The sequence below is a fragment of the Myodes glareolus genome, chromosome 3 (genome assembly GCF_982192425.1).
Source record: "Myodes glareolus chromosome 3, mMyoGla1.1, whole genome shotgun sequence".
Classification (NCBI taxonomy): Eukaryota; Metazoa; Chordata; class Mammalia; order Rodentia; family Cricetidae; genus Myodes; species Myodes glareolus.
The window spans coordinates 112264228-112279772 of NC_142028.1; positions in this window are offsets into that span (position 1 = coordinate 112264228).

Genomic DNA, 15545 nt, shown 5'->3' on the forward strand with positions numbered 1-15545 from the left:
TTTACTATGTGATTGTATACTACTATATTGTAAATAATGAATTAGAATCCAGTTCCAAGTCCTGTAGGTGAGACATCTCCGATAAGGTTGCCAGTCCTGGGTGATTATAGAAAAGAAGTAACTTAATTCTGTGCTTAAATAATTTGACATTGTAGCAAATAATAAAAATAAAGTCCTGTTTGTGTGTGAGAGTATTAGAATTTTAAATATAAGTACTTTGAAGAGAATGATGCTTCTCCACAACTCTCCTGAAGCCACTGCTATTGGTCTGAAAGAGAAAGACCTATTGTGTTTCTGTGCTAATGCAGCATGTCTGAAATTAAGGACATATTCTCCTTAAACAGTCAATAAAACAATGTATTAAAAAAGAGAAATCATCTCTTTTTTTTTATAAGAGCAGAATACATGTCTGTCCATGTGATAATTTGGGTTTGTGTTCTGTAAAATATTCATAAATATATTTGCAGGATTTGAGTTTACATCCTACTAATACTTAGTCACATAGGACAGTCAGGAAGTTTGGTCTAAGATACGGTAGGGAATTTCTTTAACAATAGTTCATAATCATTGTTCACTGAAGTCTTGATGATATTAGAATTTTTCTATTTACCCTGTTAAAGCCTATTTGAAATAGCTTACTTGTCATTTCACGCCTTTGTCAATTCTCTATCCGTATCTATAATCTATCTATTTACCTATCTATCTACCTATCTATCATCGATCTATAAATCTATCATATATTTTCCAAAGGTATTCTATCATCAATCATCTGTTTTTGTTATACTTACTCAGAGGTAGACACAAACACAACTTCATTTATTTTTGAATCTGCTTGCTTCGACTGGGAGTAGTGAGATAAATATTTATTTATAAACAAAATAGATGTGGCATAATTTTATGATACTTATAGTTGAAAATTTGGAAAAAACAAGTAATATTTTACTGGTAAAACTTTTGTATATAGAAATATTGGTAAAAATTTTGTTAGCACAATAATGAATTTAATTTGTTAAATTCAAATAGACATTTTATAATTTTTAAATTTTGCATATAAATATTCACACACACACACATATATATACATATATATATTTCCATATATACATGGAATCTGAAATTTTGCTTTGATGATTTTATCCAGTAGAAAACATAATTTTTTGTGCTGTGACATATTTTTAATAAAAATAGCATTAATATTATTACAAATTCAGAGAGCTAACTCTTTCTGTAATATTTCAAGGATGCATATGCACAATGTCATAACATAAGTTATGGTATAAGATTTTTTAAGTATAATGTCCATATGTTATATAACTTTGCACAAAACGTATTTCTTCAACTATTATATAATTACCTTATTGTTAACTTATACTCACATTCAGTTATTCCAAAGTATTTATTAATGTTCTATCCATGTTTAAGACACTGGAGATACACTGACCAGTAAGAATTCTTTGAAGTACATGAAGCACACACTTTAGGGAACACAGAAACTAATTTAGACAGAGCTGTGCTTTCACAAATCTATGACTTCTCTCCTAGTAAGTATGAAAACAGGACTTACTTTATTCCTTGATGTACTGGGTCACAGAATGACAGTGTTACCAGTTTGGCTGGCTGAAATAGTACAGGTCATACACAAGCACATTCTTAAAAATAGAATGTTACTTCAAGTTCCACAATCTAGTCACAGAAACCTGGGGCCACAAAAGGAATATGGATGCAGTATAAAACAGAATAATAGTACTGAAATGGAGTATCTATCCAATCAGAAGTCTCCTTACACACATTGTAATATTGGAACAAAATAAATACAAATCTTGTTATGGCGATGAAATTAGGAGCTGTTCTATATAACAGTTAATAAAGAGTTAACAAACACTGAACACTATAGAAGATCCTGTTTAATTTTAAAATATCATAAATATCAAAGTCCAAAGATGATGCAAACACCAACAACACATATGCACACTGAAAGTGGATGCAATGAATATCTGTAACCTCTTCAGATAGCTCATCTTGATATGCACCCTATCTTTTGTTTGGTTTGTCTTAAATCCAGTAATAAATGAAATACTTCAACAGATCATAAGAGGAATGCCTCCCAGGGAGCATGCTTCCTCCAGGAGTGTGCACTCTAACAATAGAGGAGGTTCGATACAGTGTTACTGGAAATGAATGCCAGCAGAATTCTTTTTTTTTAAAAAGTAATTGTATTAAATTATAAAAGTTTCCATTTCTGCCCCTATTCCCAACACCCTCCCACTCCCCCCAATCCCTCTCCTCCTCCCTCTTCATCCCTTAGGACAGTCAGGGTTTCCTGCCCTGTGGGAAGTTCAAGTTCCTTCCCCCTCCATCCAGGTCCAGGAAGGTGAGTATCCAAACAGACTGGATCCCCAAAATCCAGTATATGCAGAGGAAACAAGTCCCAGTGTCATAGTCAATGGCTTTTCAGAAAGACTTCGGGCCAGCCACATTCAGAGAATCCGGCCAAATTTCGAGAATCTGGTTAGATCACGTCCTCATTCAGTCCCAGTCCAACTGGCCTTGGTAAACTCTCATTTGATCCGTCCCCTTGTTTCAGTGGGTGATAGCATCCCTCGCAGTCCTGATTTCCTTTTTCATGTTCTTCCTCCTTCTGCTCCTCATTTGGACCTTGGGGGGCTCAGTCCGGTGCTCCAATGTGGGTCTCCATCTGTATCGCCGTCCTTCGCCAGATGAAGGATCTATGGTGATAAACAAAATATTCATCAGTATGGTTATGGGCCAAGGCCGGTTCAGGCACCCTCTCCTCTGTCCAGAGAACAATCTGGGGATCTCTCCTTGGACCTGGGATCCCATATATAATCAAGTCTCCTGTAAACCCTAAAATGACTCCCTTAGTTGAAATATATTCTTCCCTGATCCCATATTCATCCTTCCTCCTCCCCCCCCCCCATCCCAGGCCACCGAGCTTTGCCCTTTCCTCCCCTACTCCCTTCTTTCTAACCGTCTCCCCTTCCAACAACCCTCCCACCCACCCCCATGAACCCGAGGTTACTTGGGACTATTGTCTATTTGCTACCTCCTGGCGGATAGCTAAATAATCTTCATCAGGTTCATCTTCTTATTTAGCTTCTCTAGATTCACGAATAATAGTCTCAAAGACCTTTAATTATGGTTAGAATCCACTTATCAGTGAATACATACCGTGTTGCTCTTTTTGGGTCTGGCTTACCTCACTCAGTAAAGCATTTGCTATTTCCATCCATTTGCATGCAAAATTCAAGATGTCATTGTTTTTTACCTCTGAGTAAAATTCTAATGTGTATATGTTTCACACCTTTTTTAACCATTTTTCTATTGAGGGGCACCTTGGGTGTTTCCAGGTTCTGGCTATTACAAATAGTGCTGCTATGAACATAGTAGAACAAATGCTTTTGTAGTATTTACAAAAGTATATAAAAGTATATCTCTTGGGTATATTCCCAAGAGTGGAGTTGCAGGGTCCTGAGGGAGGTTGACTCCCAGTTTCCTGAGAAACCGCCACACTGATTTCCACAGTGGCTGCACAAGTTTGCATTCCCACCAACAATGGATGAGTGTTCCCCTCACCCCACATCCTCTCCAGCATAGGCTATCATCGGTGATTTTGACTTTAGCTATTCTAACAGGTGTAAAATGGTATCTCAAAGTGGTTTTGATTTGCATTTCCCTGATCGCTAAGGAGGTTGAGCATGACCTTAAGTATCTTCTGGCCATTCGAAGTTCATCTGTTGTGAATTCTCTGTTCAGATCAGTACCCCATTTTTTAATTGGGTTAATTAGAGTTTTAGTGTCTAGTTTCTTGAGTTCTTTGTATAATTTGGAGATCAGACCTTTGTCTGATGAGGGGTTGGTGAAGATCTTCTCTCAGTCAGAAGGCAGCCTTTTTGTCCTACTGACAGTGTCCTTTGCTTTACAGAAGCTTCTCAGTTTCAGTAGATCCCATTTTTTCATTGCTTCTCTTATTGTCTGTGCTACTGGGGTCCTACTTAGGAAGAGGCCTCCTGTGCCTATATCTTGTAGACTACTTCCCACTTTCTCTTCTATCAGGTTCAAAGTGGACGGATTAATGTTGATGTCTTTAATCCATTTGGACTTGATTTTTGTGCATGGTGATAGATATGGATCTTCATTCATTATTTTACAGGTTGACATCCAGTTATGCCAGCACCATTTGTTAAAGATGCTTTCCTTCTTCCATTGTATATCTTTAGCTCCTTTGTCAAAAATTAGGTGCTCATAGGTTTGTGGGTTAATATCTGGGTCTTCTATTCAATTCCATAGGTCGACTTCTCTGTTCTTATGCCAATACCAAGCTGTTTTCAATACTGTAGCTCTGTAATAGAGTTTGAAGTCAGGGATGGTAATGCCTCCAGAAGTTCTTTTATTGTATAAGATTGTTTTGGCTATCCTGGGTTTTTTGTTTTGCCATATAAATTTGATTATTGTTCTCTCAAGGTCTGTGAAAAAGTTTGATGGGATTTTGATGGGTTTTGCATTGAATCTATAGATTGCTTTTGGTAGAATTGCCATTTTTACTATGTTGATTTTCCCAATCCAAGAGCATGGGAGGTCTTTCCATTTTCTGGTATCCTCCTCAATTTCTTTCTTCAAAGATTTAAAGTTCTTGTCAAATAGGTCTTTCACTTCCTTGGTTAGAGTAACCCCAAGATATTTTATGCTATTTGTGGCTATCATGAAAGGTGATGTTTCTCTGATTTCCCTCTCCGCTTCTTTATCCTTCGTGTATAGGGGGGCCACTGATTTTTTGGAGTGGATTTTGTATCCTGCCACGTTACTAAAGGTGTTTATCAGCTGTAGGAGTTCTTTGGTAGAGTTTTTGGGGTCACATATGTATACTATCATATCGTCAGCAAATAACGGAAATTTAACTTCATCCTTTCCAATACGAATCCCCTTGATCTCCTTTAGTTGTCTTATTGCTATTGCTAGAACTTCAAGCACTTTATTGAAGAGGTATGGAGAGAGTGGACAGCCTTGTCGTGTTCCTGATTTTAGTGGAAAGGCTTTGAGTTTCTCTCCATTCAGTTTGATGTTAGCTGTCGGCTTGCTGTATATTGCTTTTATTATATTTAGGTATGATCTTTGTATCCCCAGTCTCTCCAACACCTTTATCATAAAAGGGTGTTGAATTTTGTCAAATACTTTTTCAGCATCTAGTAAGATGATCATATGGTTTTTTTCTTTCAGTTTATTTATATGATGGATTACATTGATAGATTTGTGTATATTGAACCAGCCCTGCATCTCTGGAATGAAGCCGACTTGATCATAATGGATAATTTTTCTAATGTGTTCTTGGATTCTGTTTGCCAGTATTTTATTTAGAATTTTCGTGTCGATGTTCATGAGTGAGATTGGCCTGTAATTCTCTTTCTTGGTTGTGTCTTTGTGTGTTTTTGGTATTAGGGTAACTGTAGCTTCATAAAAGGAGTTAGGCAATGACTCTTCTGTTTCTATATTGTGGAATATGTTAAGGAGTATAGGTATTCGCTCTTCCTGGAAGTTCTGGTAGAATTCTGCATTGAAACCATCTGGTCCTGGGCTTTTTTTTTTGGTAGGGAGATTTTTGATAACAGCTTCTAATTCTTCGCGACTAACAGGTCTATTTAGCTTGTTCACCTGTTCTTGGTTAAACTTTGGTATATGGTACTTATCTAAAAAAATGTCCATTTCTTTTACATTTTCCAACTTTGTGGCATATAAACATTCATAGTAAGATCTAATGATTCTCTGAATTTCCTCTGTGTCTGTGGTCATGTCCCCCTTTTCATTTCTGATCTTATTAATTTGCATGTTTTCTCTCTGCCGTTCGATTAATTTGGATAGGGGTTTGCCAATCTTGTTGATTTTCTCCAAGAAACAGCTTTTTGATTCATTGATTCTTTGGATTGTTTTCTCTGTTTCTATTTTGTTGATTTCAGTCCTCAGTTTGATTATTTCCTGTCTTCTAGACCTCCTGGGTGAATCACCTTCTTTTTTTTCTAGAGTTTTCTAGTGTGCTGTTAAGTCTCCAATGTGTGCTTTCTCCGTTTTCTTTAGGTGGGCACTTAGTGCTATGAACTTTCCTCTTAGCACTGCTTTCATGGTGTCCCATAGGTTTGAATATGTTGTGTCTTTATTTTCATTAAATTCAAGGAAGACTTTAATTTCTTTCTTTATTTCTTCCTTGACCCAAGGTTGATTTAGTAGTTGACTGTTCAACTTCCATGAGTTTGTTGGCTTCCTGGGGGAAGCATTGTTGTTGAATTCTAATTTTAGTCCATTGTGATCTGAAAAGACACAGGTGGTTACTAATATTTTTTTGTATCTGTGGAAGTTTGCTTTGTTACTGAGTATGTGATCAATTTTCGAGAAGGTCCCATGAGCTGCAGAGAAAAAGGTATATTCTTTCCTATTTGGGTGGAGTGTTCTATAGATGTCTCTTAAGTCCATTTGATTCAATACCTCCAATAAATCTCTTAATTCTCTGTTTGGTTTCTGTCTGATTGATCTGTCCATTGGTGAGAGAGGAGTGTTGAAGTCTCCTACTATTAGTGTGTGTGGTTTGATGACTGCCTTGAGTTCTAGAAGAGTTTCTTTTACATATGTGGGTGCCTTTATATTAGGAGCATAGATATTCAGGATTGGGACTTCCTCCTAATGAATTGTTCCAGTTATGAGTATGAAATGTCCATCTCCATCCCTTCTGATTGATTTTAGTTTGAAGTCGATTTTGTTAGATATTAGAATGGCCACACCTGCTTGTTTCTTAGGTCCATTTGCTTCGAAAACGTTTTCCCAACCCTTTACTCTGAATAGGTGTCTGTCTTTGTGGTTGAGGTGTGTTTCTTGTAAACAGCAGAATGTTGGATCCTGTTTTCATATCCAATCTCTAAGTCTGTGCCTCTTTATAGGTGAATTGAGTCCATTGATATTAAATGATATTAATGACCAGTGGTTGTTGATTCCGGTCATTTTTTTTTTTTTTTAGGTAGTAGAGTGTATGTGTTTTCCTTCTTTGATTTGTGCTTGTGAATTGTCGCTAGATGTTTGAGTTATTGTAGGCAGTGTTGGGAATGTTGGATTCCTTCGGTAGTGATTTTCCTTCTAATATTCTCTGTAAGGCTGGATTAGTAGCTACGTATTGTTTAAATTTGTTTTTATCCTGAAATATTTTGTTTTCTCCGTTGATAGTGAACGATAGCTTGGCTGGGTATAGTAGTCTGGGTTTGCATCCATGGTCTCTTAGTTTCTGCAGTACCTCTATCCAGGACCTTCTGGCTTTCATGGTTTCCATCGAGAAGTCTGGTGTAAGCCTGACAGGTTTACCTTTATAAGTTACTTGACCTATTCCCTTTGTAGCTCTTAAAATTTTTTCTTTAATCTGTATGTTTTGTGTTTTGATTATTATATGGCGAGGGGATGTTTTTTACTGATCCAGTCTATTCGGTGTTCTGTATGCTTCTTGAACCTTCATAGGAATATCGTTCTTTAGGTTGGGAAAGTTTTCTTCTATAATTTTGTTGAATATATTTTCTAGGCCTTTGATCTGCAGTTCTTCTCCTTCAATTCCTATTATTCTTAGATTTGGTTTTTTTATTGTGTCCCAGATTTCCTGAATGTTTTGTGAAGAGAATTTTTTGGATTTGTCGTTTTCTTTGACCAGAGCATTTATTTTCTCTATGGTATCTTCAGAATCTGAGATTCGTTCTTTTATCTCTTGTATTCTATTGGTTATGCTTGGTTCTGTAGTCTCCGTTCATTTACCTAGGTTTTCCATATCCAGCCGGTTCTCGGTTTGTGTTTTCTTCATTGCCTCCATTTCAGTTTTCAATTCTTGAACTGTTTCCTTTACTTGTTTGATTGTTTTTTCTTGGTTTCTCAGGGTCTCATTCATGGATTTATTTGTTTCTTCAAACTTTTTGTTATATTTCTCATCTATTTCTATACTCATTTCTTCAAACTTTTTGTTATATTTCTCATCCAATTCTTTAAGGGAGTTATTCATATCCTGTTTAAGGGACTCTATTGCTTTCATAATGGCATTTTTTTCCACTTCTTCTGGGTTAAGGTGTTTAAGTCCTTCTATTGTAGGGTCCTTGGGATCTGGTGTTTTCATGTTGTTTTTCAGATTGTTGGATGAGGTCTTGCCTTGGCGTCTGCCCATCTCTTACTTCAAATGTTCTCTATTGGAACTTCTGTTACCACGTCGGGTTCCCTTCTTGGGCAGGGACTCACTGACAGAATGCCCACCTTTCCTCAGGCAGGCTATTGAAGCACAGGCACTCCCTCTTTCCGGGATGTGCTTACAATGTAGGCTCAGCTTGCAAGGCAGCTGAGCTGGGGAAATTTTATGGCCCCAGGGGGAAGGGAGAAATATAGGAATTCGTACCTGGATGGGAGCTGGGATGGCAGGCGGGAGGGGGGATCCAGTACTGCAGGGTGACCTGGGCGTCTATGGGGTCGGGGAACGCCCAAGCTCCTCCTCATCAGTACCCTGCCACGGCCCGAAGCAAACTCACCCCTCCGATGGCCCTCGGCTAGAAGTCAGGGCCCCTGCTGGTCAGGAATGTGGCTGAGCTGGCACCTGGTCCACCTGTCTTCAGGGAGGCCTTTAAGACCCAGGAACTGCCTCCAGCCAGGATGCACCTACAGCCCAGGCCCAGCTCGCAAGGCAGCTGAGCTGGGGAAATTTTATGGCCCCAGGGGGAAGGGAGAAATATAGGAATTTGTACCTGGATGGGAGCTGGGATGGCAGGCGGGAGGGGGTAGCCAGCACTGCAGGGCGACCTGGGCGTCTATGGGGTCGGGGAAGCCCAAGCTCCTCCTCACCGGGACCCTGCCATGGCCCGAAGTAAACTCACCCCTCCAAAGGCCCTCTGCTAGAAGTCAGCCCAGCAGGATTCTTGTCTCTTCAAGCAAAATATCCTGAGTTTTAAGAAAGAGGAAATGCAAAATATGAAAAATATGAAGAGCTTCTTGATATGATGTGCTTCTTGATATGATATGATGATATGATGTGCTTCCAAGCACATCATATCATTATATAGTTTTCTCAGCATAATATAGCTATAAAACTTGTATTCAGAAAGGGACGATTCCAGTGTTAACTCTATGTCCCTGGGAAAGAAACTAGTATTAATTCTACGTCATATGAAAATTTTAGGATCTATGTGAATAACAAGAATTATATATAGATATATTGATGGTAACAAGAGTTGAGAGAAGTTAAATGCTTTACTAAAATTACAAAATTTGTTAGCAAAGGCAAAATTATAAGAATCATCAATTCCATGGCATTAATTTCTTATTATCTTTTCTTCTAGTTAAAGCCAAATCTTTAAAGTCTAGCAGGTAGCAAGGACACTTTATTGCATGAACATAATTACGTGGGCAACTGAATGTTTTGCTCATTGATTTACTTTTTAAATATTGGATAGTAAGTTTTAATTTGCAAAGAATTCATGCCATTTAAAGAGGCATTCTAATTAGGAGAGACATTAGTGGCACTAATCTTTCGTTTTCTTCTACTGCAATACTCACACTATGAGCATTCAAGTAAACTAGTTAGGCAAGTTGACTAGTTGCTGCAAACATTTTGAATTTGATACACAATGCTTTTAGCCATATTTTTACTGTATGATTATTTTGATGAGTGGCTTTACTTAACAAGTACAAGTGGTTTTTTAGATATCACTGGTTGTTTGTTTTAGTTTAACTAAACCTTTCCCTGGTATTCATCAGCTCAAAGGGCTTTCTGTTCATATATGTATTAATTTCCCTATGAGCATGGACAGGGCAAAATGCAAACAGGCAGAGTCTTTTCTTAATTTTGCCTGGCATGTAATTCCCTCTTATCAGTATTTAACCAAAGAATAGCACAAGAAGAGTGAGTATACTGAATGATAATGACTTCTTTGCACTGTATGTGAACTCTAGAAACCAATAAGGATATGTCTCAACTATGTAGAAGTTTAAGGGACAGTGAATGCAGAACCTCAGATATTCTACCAGGTATAGGAAGCACTAGTAACTGATCATGCTTTTAAGATATCTTTAAACAAAGTTCTAAAATACATCTATACACACGATGCTTTCTCTTTTTCATTATTGATGCTTTATTTCTCCTAATTATGGTAAATATAGGATTTCAAATGTGTTTCATACTATCAATTTAAGTATTATAATATTTTAATGTGTTTGTCTGTATAAGCAAAATGGCATTTTTCTTTTACAAAAGTACCTCTAGGATAAAGGAAGTACTTGCAGAATGACATTTGGAAATAAACTTTTTTACTTTAGAAAATTTAACTGTTTCCTATGGAAGTCACAAAGAATGAAATCAACACTTATGTTCATTAAAAGGCAAGAAGAAAATCTCTCCCAGTGTAAAATCTGTCTTCAATACTTCCCCATGTCTTTATAAGGAAGTATTGTCATTCAGTGCTAGTAACATTCTGCTACCAACATTGAATAACTTTTAAATGAAGTCCTAGCTTCTTAGTATCTCATAATCTGTGAATATGTTGCCTCTGCTCACACCCTTTCAATCTGTTGTGTCTGCCTGCAAGGTTTTTAAGACTATCTGCCAGTCCATAAGCCTAAATCACCATTCATAGCCCTATGAATGAAACCTAATCAATATTCTTCAAGGTCAGCCCAATGTCTCTACCCCCCAGCTGTAAGAGTAAGTGAAACTAGCATAATGCAATAACTTTCTTTGCTAAGAAGACAGTAACTGTGGTCTGCTTCACTTTTCTTATTTTAGTGGACAACATTGGGGAGTTCACAGCATGGGAAGGAAGAATATTCTATTTCTACAAAATGTAGATTAAATAGTAAAGAATAGTCACATTTCAAAACTAGGTATTCATCATTAGTAATCTCTTATGGTTATTCAAATATATTAATTTAAATTTAAATACATGTTTTTGGAAATTAATATTGACTATATTTTTCAAGAAATTAGTAGAAATTTCTATTACAGACTGAAAGTGTACACAGGAGACAACTGTTATCTCAAAATATTGGAGGAATGAACTATCCATTGGAAGGTGGGAAAGGAATGTGGATTTTCCAGAATTCTCTTCAGGACTTTATATTGGATTTTATGCATTGGAGTTGTTGATTGCTTTTGTTTCAGTTGTTGTTGTATGAGACTGAGTCTGACATATGTGAGGCTGACCTTGAATTCCTCATCTTTTGTCTCATCCTTCCAAGTGCTTTTATTAAATGCAATAGCTACCATGGAGGTCTGGTTTGCTCAATGTGTTATAACATCATATATAATAATAGAACAACCAGTAACATGTTGCTACTAATACAAAACCACAATTATAATGTAGTCAAGGACAATTATAATGTAGTCAAGGACATCTCCATCAGCCAAGTGACTCTCAGCCAGTTTTATCAAGGCCTTGCTTTTCACTAAACAGTAGCATGTCTTGTGTTTTCAAAAGAACTTACCGTTACATCAGCCTTTAATGATCATGCAGTTGACCCATTTTTTGAGTTACCTAGTCTATATCATTTTCTTCACATATAGCCAGGTGCATATCAGGAATTTCTGTTTCCTGCTGTACCCAGCATGTATCAGTTTACTCCTACTGTAAACATTATCAAAGCTTTTGGGGAAGAAATGACTAGCCTCCTAACATTAGCATTGATGTTCTAGCCTTACATAAAGATATTCATTAGAAAGTCAAGCAATAGTCTCATCCTATATGTTACTTATATTTGTGTGTGTGTTACTAAATATTTAAGTACAGTCTCTTCTGTTTACATAATATTTTTCTGTGTATATGTTTTCAGGGTTGACCATTAGCATGTGGTAATTAATTGGGGAAGTTTTTTGGCAAAGACTATTTTTACTATTCACCATTTCTTATTTGCTTGTAGTTGAGGCCTCTTGTGCATTCCCCACTTGTGCAATCCTTGCTCAAGCAATTTATAGGCATCCATGTTTTTCAGATTTTATGGCACTGTTTCTCTGAAAATTTTTGGATGCACAGTCACACAGTATACTTCCTGATCCTCTGGCTCTTACATTCTTTTGACAGTCCCTATTCTACAATGATCTCTCAGTCTAGGTAGATTAGGGCTCCACAATTCTGACTGGAGACAGCAATTCCCTTTACCAGACTCTATCCCTGGCACATAATTCAGTAGTGGTAAGATCTCATTACCTATGCTTGATCCATAAATGATTGTTGATAAGGCCAACTTGTGCTGATAACAACAGTTTTGAGGTGATGATTGGAGTGAAACTCTGTATTGAGACAAAATATTTCCTTATGCTTCAGCTCCTATGAGCTCTGCTCCATCTCTTAGTCTGTTCTTAGATCTTTGAAGAAGTAGAAGAAATGCCTTATTTGCAACAAGCTAATGTGTATGTCTGTGTGTCTGTGTGTGTGTGTGTGTGTGTGTGTGGTGTATGGTATACACCTGTAAACTACGACAAAAGTATGGTGATGAGATGACTACTTGTGAAAGTAAGCTCTCTCTTTCACCACATGGGTTCTGAGGATGGAACTGGGGTTTCCAGGTTTGTTGCCAATTACTATTGCTCATTAAGTCAAATCACTGACCCTCATGATCTCATAACTTAAGAAACTTTCACAGGTGTCATATTTGAAGATTGCTTTGTACAAATTAATGAATCATGAGTAACTCTGAGGAACTAGATGCTATTATATCTTTTGTGTGAATAAGATTTATAGTGCATAAGAGAGGTGCAATTAATCATGATTTGTGTAGATTTGTGGATTATCTTTGACTTTTTTCATAGAAGATGAAGTATTGATTTCTATTTCTTAAAGGGATGTCTGTTTCTGAATAGTTTCGATGCTTTGTTATATAAAGTTACATCCTTTTTATATAAAATAAGAACACGAGGGGGAAAATCTCCCATTTGGAAACATTACAATTTATCTTAAGATTTGATTTCATCTGCTCCATAGAGATTGAAAGTACAACCTCAATTCTGATCAAAGCCACAAGGACATGAGTTCAACTATGTTCAAAGCAGCTTTGTTTGTCTTAGCCAGAACCTGGAAACAACCTAAATGTCCCTTGACCAAATAATAGATAAGGAAAATGTGGTACATTTACACAACGGAGTACTACACAGCAGAAAAAAATAATGACACCTTGAATTTTGCAGGAAAATAGATGGAACTAGAAAACATTTTGAGTGAGGTAACTCAGACACAGAAAGACAATTATCACATGTACTCACTCATAGGTGGTTTTTAATCATAAAACGAAGAAAACCAGCCTACAAAACACAATCCCAGAGAACTTAAACAACAACAACAGAACTTAAACCCTAAGATAGACTTACATAGATCTAATCTACATGGGAAGTAGAAAAAGACAAGATCTCCTGAGTAAATTGGGAGCATGGGAACCTTGGGGGAGGGATGAAGGGAGAGGGGAACAGAGAAAAATGTAGAGCTGAATAAAAATCAATGAAAAAATTTAAAAAAACAAATAATAAAATTAAAAGTACAACAATGATGATCCTTGAAAATATTTTTGCATATTTTCTCATTTTTATATAGAGAGTTGTATTTGCATTTCCACTTGTATGTATGTTTAAAAATATCAGAGCCTTTAAAGAGAATGCTGCAGGTTTATACATCATCAGTTCACACTGTAAACTTGTGAGACAGTACTCTACACAGACTTAATAGCACGCTCTTTCTAGGTTTCCATTCTTGTGTCACAAGCCTTCTTAGGATCTACTGAAGAAATTAAAAAGGTTTCATCCACAAAGTTGATAATATTTTTGTAGGTAAATTATGACCCAGACTGAGATCATCTCCAGTTTGTATTGTGTGCTGGAAAAAGATAAACAAAAACTGTTAAGCAGGCAAAAAAAAAAAAAGAAAATGATGTTAACAAAAGAAATTACAGAGAAAAAGCACTCAAAATAATTCAGTACTAGATGAATGGGAAAGGAGATAGGGAGCCTTTGGGAAAGATGGTGGGAAACTTCATCACCTCATCGTATTTAAAGACTCCATCCTGTGGCTTTTATGCATGTCTTCACGGTTGACCATCTGGCACTGGGCAACTGCTTGTTTCCCGTCCCTGGAGAAGGTCACCTCCTGCTTCCAGATGTCCTCAGTTGTTTAGAGTTTTTTAAGTAGTGTTAAAGTCTATGAGCCTTTTCCATTCTACTTTGTCATACCCATTGGTATCATCCTTGTTCAGCTCACTTAGGCAGTCATGTTGTTGAGATTTAATAGATGTAGCTTCTCAGATTTCTGGGAGACACAATTTCACAGTAAACCCACGCACAGATCCTTGTCTCTTATAATTTATCCATCCCATCTTCTGCAGTGTTCACTTGGAAATGAGTATCAGAGAGTTTTTAGACATTTCCAAATGGTTGTAGTTTTCTCTAGTGCTCTCCGTCTGTTGCTAGGAGAAATTACTATGCAGATTGAGGAGGTTATACTTAGTATTATACATATATACTTGCACATATATGCATGCAATTCCAATTAGTGTAAAAAGAGACATGAATTTGAAGAAGAGTGCAGAATCGTACATTGGAGGTTATGGAGGAGGAAAGGAAGGGAAGAAATATAATTATGATATAATCTAAAAATAAAAATTAAAATGTTTGACTACTCTTGAGTTTAAAAAGTCTTCATTTTGATGTTTTATGATATTGTCACAATCTAAAATGCAACTTAAAACTGATTGGTTAAGTAAATTCACTGATAGGACACAAAGGTATATTTGAAGTTCAAATCAATACCAAAATTGTACTATAGAATTAACTAAATAGTACAATATTTCATATATTGCAATACTAGAAAAATATTCTGTGTTTGTTTGCCAGGTAAACTTATGGAACTCGCTCTGTTTTCTTTTGCAAACAATTGATTATTGCCTTTCCTTAGAAGCAGCTTGACTTTAGCCATATCTGCTGTTGACATGTGCTTTTTTATAATCAAAGAAACAGTACCTTGGCATTGGTAGTCATCTCTCTGTGTGCCTACACTTTTCTGTTGTGTCTACAATTTTATCTTTTTTCTCCTTTGAGTAATTTCTTTTTATTTTGTTCCCCACATAATGAACACTTGGCAAATCCTCTATCTCTTTTTTCACTTTCCTTAAAATAATCTTTAAGCCATTTATTATTTTGGCATTTTCAATAGGTCACAATTTTATGATTTCCTCTTCCTTCTTCAAAAAAAATTCTGAACAATATTTGTGATAATGTAACTTTATAGAAGAAACACACAGAATGTCAAAACTTGAATACATGTATTTTGTTTATTTTAGAAGTTACTTTTTTGCTTCATTCTCAGCACCTGCTTGACTCAGTATTTGAGCCATGTAAGTGTGTCTAAATGTATATGTGGTATTTAATTTGATACAGAAATAATATATATACTATGCTATATTCAATTTTAATATAATTTATTGATGCAAACCAACTCTGTTCACCTCCGTAAGAAGGAAATTGTGAAATGTAAAGTTCTTAATATGGAATTCTTTAT